Source organism: Mesoplodon mirus, assembly GCF_964341445.2.
Source record: "Mesoplodon mirus genome assembly, chromosome: 15".
Lineage (NCBI taxonomy): Eukaryota > Metazoa > Chordata > Mammalia > Artiodactyla > Ziphiidae > Mesoplodon > Mesoplodon mirus.
The window spans coordinates 18,721,679-18,729,220 of record NC_138991.1 but is presented as its reverse complement, the minus strand read 5'-3'; positions in this window follow the sequence as shown (position 1 = coordinate 18,729,220).

The following is a 7,542-nucleotide window of genomic DNA, read 5'->3' as shown; positions in this document are numbered from 1 at the left end:
GTGAGTCACGTGGATGTCTGGGGAAAGAGCCTTCTGAACAGAGGAAACCTCCAGGGCAAGGGGGAGTGTGCCTGTGTGCTTAAACATCCATGAGGTGGTAACCCTGGTGGCTGCAGAGTAAGTGCTTGGGGGGAGTGTAGTGGGAGGGCACAGCAGAGAGGTGGGAGGTGTGAGGGTGGGAGCCATTGGAGGGTCCTGAGCAGAGATCTAACCCGAACTGACATCCCACTGTCAGATGGCTTTGACCACTGAGAGTCCAACGCAAGCAGAGTGCAAATGAAAGTGCCAATCTTGCCGAAGTTGTAGAGTTTATGAAGTTGAGGAGAGTGATGTTGAATACAGGTAGAATCATACAAAGCATTAGAAGATGACGGCCTGTCATTGTTAACAGGGCAGGAATTTCAGAAGAATAAGTAAGGGTTATGAGAAGGCTTTGGGGAAACCAAAGGAGCCCAGAAGCAATTTTTGATAGTTGTGCTTTTTCAGCAAATGCAATGCTCCATGAAGGATGTCATACCATGTAATCTATACCCTGCTCCCAAATCATTTATTCTTTAGTCATACTAAAAATTAGGCTAGAGTGGTATGCACAACCAGAATTTTATTAAGTATAAGATAATAACATTTTGTTCAGTATACTTTTGAGTACATATTAATAACTGGTTTCCTTTCCTTCATATGTAACAATGCTTCCCACTTTACTAGATTGAGTAAAGATTAAATAAGAGCATTCACTCACTAACACATGCAACTAATACTTATTACAGGTCTTATTCTAAGTGACAGGCACCAAGTGAGGCTCTAGGGTACAGTGATGAACAGAAAGTACCCTCATGAAGACATAGCATTCATCAAATGGTATACATAAATAAAGTTCACATAAAAGAGTAAGATGAAAAAGCACATGATGTTATGAGAGCCTATGTAAGGGAAATTTAACCTAGCCAGAAGGTGTATTAGTTAGCTATTGCTGTAACAAATCACTACCACCTTAGGGCTTTAAACGACATACATTTATTATCTCAGTTTCTGTGAGAGTCGAGAATCTGAGCATGGCTTAGCTGAGTCTCTGCCTTAGGGACTCACAGGGCTGTAATCAAGGTGACAGCTGGGCTGCATTCTCATCTGGAGACTCAGCTGGGCAGGAATTGCTTCCAAGCCCCCTCAGGTTGTTGGCAGGATTCATTTCCCTGTGGCTGTAGAACTGAGGACCCTGGCTTCTCCCTGACTGTCAGCTTCTAGAGGCCACCCAGAGCTCCTTGACATGTTTGTTTCCTCTACATGGCTGTTTACTTCATCAAGTGAGCAAGGAGAGTCTCCAGGGCTAGTCTGCTAGCAAGACTCTTTTTTTTAGTAAATTTATTTATTTACTTATTTTGGGCTGCACTGGGTCTTCGTTCCTGCACGCGGGCTTTCTCTAGTTGAGGCAAGCGGGGGCTATTCTTCGTTGCGGTGCACGGGCTTCTCATCGCGGTGGCTTCTCTTGTCGTGGAGCAAGGGCTCTAGGCGCGCGGGCTTCAGTAGTTGTGCCACGCGGGCTTAGTTGCTCCACGGCATGTGGGATCATCCTGGACCAGGTCTCAAACCCGTGTCCCCTGTATTGGCAGGCGGATTCTTAACCACTGTGCCACCAGGGAAGTCCAAGACTCTTATATGATGTAATGTACCAAGGGAGGTGACATCCCATTACCTTTGCTATATTCTACTGGTTAAAAGCAAGTCACAGGCCCCACTCACACTCAAAAGGAAGGGATTACACAAAGGCATGAACACCAGGAGGTGGGAATACAGGGGGTGACCTTAGAGTCTCTCTGCCACTGAAAGCTTTCCTGAGGAAGGAAAAATGGAGCCGGAATCTAAAAAGTGAGTTAACTATATGGACAGGAGAGGGAACCACTGCCCAGATAGAGAGAACAATGTGGGCCGGACAGTGCATAGAACATTTACAAAGGATCTAGCACAGTGACTACCAACACCGTGTCACTCTCCTGCTCAGCAACCATCAGTGGCTCCTCAATGCCGATGGTCTTGCCCCATATTCAAGGTCAGACAGCCCATCTCCTTGCACTCACTTTCATGGTTTCACTCACCACTTCCACGGCTTCACTCACCACTTACACTGCGCCTGACCCTCCTGTACATACTCCATCTATATATAATTCAAGGCCCAGCATCAACTGATCTCTAAACAATATTTTTGAACATCTATTATCATTCTATTTATGAACAAAATTTAAATCTTTTGAACATCCATGCTAGACCCTCCTTGAATTGAAAAGCATACTGAGACATGATTCTGGATGCCAGATGGAGGGGAATGGGGCCAGAAAGTATATCTAAATAAAAAGAGGAAAAAGAAGAGGTCCCCTTGCTGAAGGTCCAGCCCATGGGACAGCTGGTAAGTCCTGCAGGGATTTTAGAACACACAGAAAGCTCCACTTCATAGAATGGCTAATGATCTTTTCGTTTTCTTCCCTAGGCTAGAAATCACAAATGGATTACAAAAGAGTTCGGTCAAACTGACGTTTTTCCGGGAAGGACAGTTGGAGCGGGGAACTGCCCAGCCGCAGCCCACACTGCCAGGTAACCTGGCCAGGCCGGGCCAGTCCTCGGCTGGCACCAACGGCTTGGTTGGCAGGAGTAGAGGACAGCAACGGAAGTCCCCTGCCCTCCAGCCTAGGGATCCCTGACCGCATCCAGAGCCTGTCCCTGAAGGGCCTGGGAGAAGAGGCCCCAGTGGCACCGCAGCCTTGGCCACATCAGCAGGGAAAGAGAACAAGGAAGGGAAAAGCAACCCAGATTGCAGCCCAGAATCTGGCTTCCTCCAGCCAGCAGCTGCAAGAGGGGCTGAGTCTGGGGGCGAGGCCGGCGGTGGGGGCGGACCATGGGGGGCGGGCCGGTAGTGGTGGGCGGGGTCTGGTGGGGCTGCTTCCCCAGCCCCACCCCTTAGCCCCGGAAGGAGCAGGCCTTGGTTGCTGCAACTCCACCTGCCCAAAGCTGTTACTGGGGGCTGCGTCTCTGCAGCTGCCTTGGAGGTCAGAAGCAGGCTGGATCTAGGGGCAACGGAAGGCCTGACACCCCCTGGGTCTCTCCTCGCCGCCCTCCCCTCCCCTACTATCTTCCCTAGTGCCCGCTCCACAAGGAAGCCGGAGGGCCTTTTCTCAATACCCATTAAAGCTTCTTCCTTTGCTCTGAGGGCAGAGGGCCCCGCACTCCCTCCCCCAACAAACACACTATCTGATTCCTCCCCCCGCCCCCTACTCACACTGTCACAGCTTCCGTCATGAACTATCGGACTTCCCTGGTGGTCCAGTGGTTAAGAATCCGCCTGCCAATGCAGGGGACACGGGTTTGATCCCTGGTCCGGGAAGATCCCACATGCCGCGGAGCAACTAAGCCCGTGAGCCACAACTACTGAGTCCGAGTGCTACAACTACTGAAGCCCGCGGGCCTAGAGCCCGTGCTCCACAACAAGAGAAGCCACCGCAATGAGAAGCCTGTGCACCGCACCGAAGAGCAGTCCCCGCTCACCGCAACTAGAGAAAGCCTGTGCGCAGCAACGAAGACCCAACGCAGCCAAAAAATAAATAAATAATAATTAAAAAAAAAAAGACTGAACTATCCCCAGGTAGCTCTGCCCGGCCTCTGTACAAACTAGTCAGTACACTTGTTAACACCGTTCCCACCCTTCCTCATCTAACTAATTCCAATGTATTTTTCAGGCTTAGATAGATATGTACTCGGGAAAGCTTTCCTGGACCCTCCCATCCTGCTACCTTACATCACAATTGCCTGACTGCCTGTCTGTTCTTCTTCTTTCCCTTCTCCCTCCCCCCACCAAGACTGTGCCGTCGCTGCAGCATCTCCAGTGCCTCACCCAGGCATGGGGCTCAGAATGATCATAAACGCCCTGCCTGGCGGTCCTCTGCACCTCTATACCCTCTATACCTCTGCCTGGATGGGAGGTTCCTGCAGTTACTTCATGTCTTAGAACAGCAGGTCGCAAACTAGAAACCCTTTGGTGTGGGGGAAGGGAGTTTATTCAAATACAGATTGCTGGGCCCCACCCTCAGAGTTTCTGATTCAGTAGGTCTGGAGTAGGGCCTGAGAGTGTGCATTTCTAACAAGTTCCCAGGTGGTGTTGCAGCTGCTGGCCCAGGGACCACACTTTAAGAATCATGTCTGGGACTTCCCTGGTGGTACAGTGGTTAAGAATCTGCCTGCCAATGCAGGGGTCACAGGTTCGAGCCCTGGTCTGGGAAGATCCCACATGCTGTGGAGCAACTAAGCCTGTGCACCACAACTACTGAGCCTGCACTCTAGAGCCCATGAGCCACAACTACTGAGCCTACGCGCCGCAACTACCGAGCCCACGTGCCTAGAGCCCATGCTCCGCAACAAGATAAGCCACCACAATGAGAACCCTGCGCACTGCAACGAAGAGTAGCCCCTGCTCGCCACAACTAGAGAAAGCCCACACGCAACAACAAAGACCCAACACAGCCAGAAATAAAATAAATAAATTTATTTTAAAAAAAGAAAAAAAAATCATGTCTTACAACCTACGGACTAGGAGAAGGTATTTGCAAATGACGCAGGGCTTAATTTCCAAAGTATAGAAACAGCTCATACAACTCAATATCAAAAAAACAAACAACCCAATCAAAAAATGGGCCAAAGACCTAAATAGACATTTCTTCAAAGAATCATACAGATGGCCAAATAAATGCTGGTGAGGGTTGGAGTAAAGGGAACCCTCCTACACTGTTGGTGGGAATGTAAATTCATGCCGCCACTATGAAAAACTAGTATAGAGGTTCCTTAAAAAACTAAAAATAGAGCTACCATATGATCCTGCAATTCCACTCCTGTGCATATATCTAGAAAAGATGAAAACTCTAATTCAAAAAGATACAGGTACCCCAATGTTCCCAGCCGCACTATTTACAATAGCCAAGACATGGAACCAACCTAACTGTCCATTAACAGATGAATGGATAAAGAAGTGGTATACTCAGCCATAAAAAAGAATGAAATATTGCCAATTGCAGCAACATGGATGGACCTAGAGATTATCGTGCTAAGTGAAGTTAGTCAGACAGAGAAGGACAAATATTATATATCACTTATATGTGGAATCTAAAAAATAATACAAATGAAGTTATTTACAAAACAGAAACAGACTCACAGACATAGAAAACAAACTTATGATTACCAAAGGGGAAAGGAGGAGAGGGATAAATTAGGCGTATAGGATTAAGAGATACACACGACTATATATAAAATAGATAAACAACAAGGATTACTGTATAGCACACGGAACTATATTCAATATCTTGTAATAACTTGTAATGGAAAAGAATCTGAAAAAGAATATATATATATATATATATATATATATATATATATATAAAACCAAATCACTGTGCCGTATACTTGAAACTAACACAATATTGTAAATCAACTATACTTCAATTAAAAAAAAAAGAATCACATTTTAGAGCATCAGTTTCTTCAGTGGCAAAATAGGATAACTACTGTCCCTCCTGTACTAGGTTTTGTGACAATCAAATGAGACAATGCAAATGAAAAACTCAGCATGTTGCCTGCACCCAGTAGGTGCTCAATAAGTGTTTGCGATTACTACAGGGAATGGGCAGGAGAAACGCCAGGCAGGGAAACCATGAGAAGGAGCAGAGGTGGGAAAGGGCCCAAGCAGGGCAGCTGGCCTGGCAGAGAGCAAGGCCCAGCATAGCAGCCAGGGAGTCCTGGTTGCTCTATGGAAGCAGCTGGGAGCCACACATAGTTCTGGAGCAGGGCAGTGACAGGTGGAAGCTGTATGTGGCAACATTAAGCAGGAGGCCGTTGCAAACCCCATGTGCTGAGTACTCCTTGGCTGTTTGACCAGTCATAGGGGTGCCAGATTCAACCAGTAAAAATAAAGGCTATCCCATGAAATTTGAATTTCAGATGCCAATGAATATTTTTGTAGTATAAGTATATCCCAAATATTGCATGGGGCATACTTACACTAAAAAATCTTTTGTTAGTTATCTGAAATTCAAAGTTAACTAGGCATCCTTTATTTTTATTTGTTAAATCTGACCATCCTGGCCAGACATCAACTGCCTGCCGCCCAACCTACGAGTCTGCCTCCTGCAGGGAGCCCGTGCAGGTTCCCTTCCCACCTTCAACGGGGCCACCAGGAGTGGTTGAGGAGACACTCCTGCAGCCAGTCTTGCTGCCCATGACAAGTGGCCACAGCTGCACGCCTGGGTGAGTCTGTCCTCCCACTTCATGCCAGGTTCACCCAGCAAGAAAGCAGTGGGGCTCAATACATAATCATTGGGTCTAAGACTTAAAGAACATAGGGCCACCAAGTTCTATGAAGAAGGCAATGCCCCCTACACTGATGGGTTACTCAAAAAACAAAACAGTGGTGTAAGCCCCGCCGCCCTGCCCACAACCGGTGAGCGAGAGGAGAAAATTGCCTCTATCCTTAACACAAGAAATGGGCATACACAAGCGCTCCTGCTGCTTGCACGCTCCAAGGACGCCTTGGAAATGGTGATGTAAACCGCAGGCTAGAACAGGGTGGTCCCTGCCTCGTACGTTTTAGTTGGGTGTTAGGACAAGTCATACTAGAGGCTGCCTGTCTTCCCCACCACCATAAGCATCAAATCCCAGATGATTCATTGTTCTGGAAACAAGCCTGTCGGAAATCCAATTTCTGCAACGACCTTTAAGTCAACTTTTTTTTTCTCTAAGAAGGAACAATGAAAACAATGTGTACTCCTTTTTTTTTTTTTTTTAATGTGATAAACACTGTTGAACACCTAGTGTTTGCCCTGCGCTGTGTGCAGCGTTTTATTTAGCTCTGTAGTTCTCAGCCTCGGCTGCACATTACAATCACCTGGAGAGTTGTTGTTTTTTTTTTTTTTTTAATTTCCACACCCCAGGCATCAGTATTTGACAAGGGCCTAGTGACTTCAGTGTGCAGCCAAGGTGGAGAACCACTGATTTAGTTCATCCTGTTTAATCCCCACAATACAATCCTGCAAGATAGATGTTGTCTCCATCTTGCAGATGAGGAAATTGAGGTAGCATTACTGTGGCATCTGTAGCCATAACCCCTGATCTGTCCTTCCTTCCCTCCCAGCCTCCCTGGAAGGACTCCTGATGTTTCCAGTTTTTCACTGTTGAATATAGTAGCTATAGACAATGCTTCCACAGACATGCCTGTGGCATGGCTCTGCCCTCTGGCCACCTTAAAATAACTCCGCTCCCCCCAGAGCTCTTCTGAGATACCAGCCAGACGCAGCCTGGTTTCAGGACTGACACCAAATGACTTTTGCTAAAGAAAGGACAACTGAGGCCAGTCACTTCCAGACAGGTCGTGTCATCTTGAGTCCGAACAATAGCGGACACTTCTCACTCCCCACCGTCCAGTACTTTCTAAGCCTGACTCTTTGCCATTGTGCCCCACCCCTCCGAGCTTTTCCTGGGTTCCCGCCCTCTTTATAGCAAACTCCCTCACCTCCT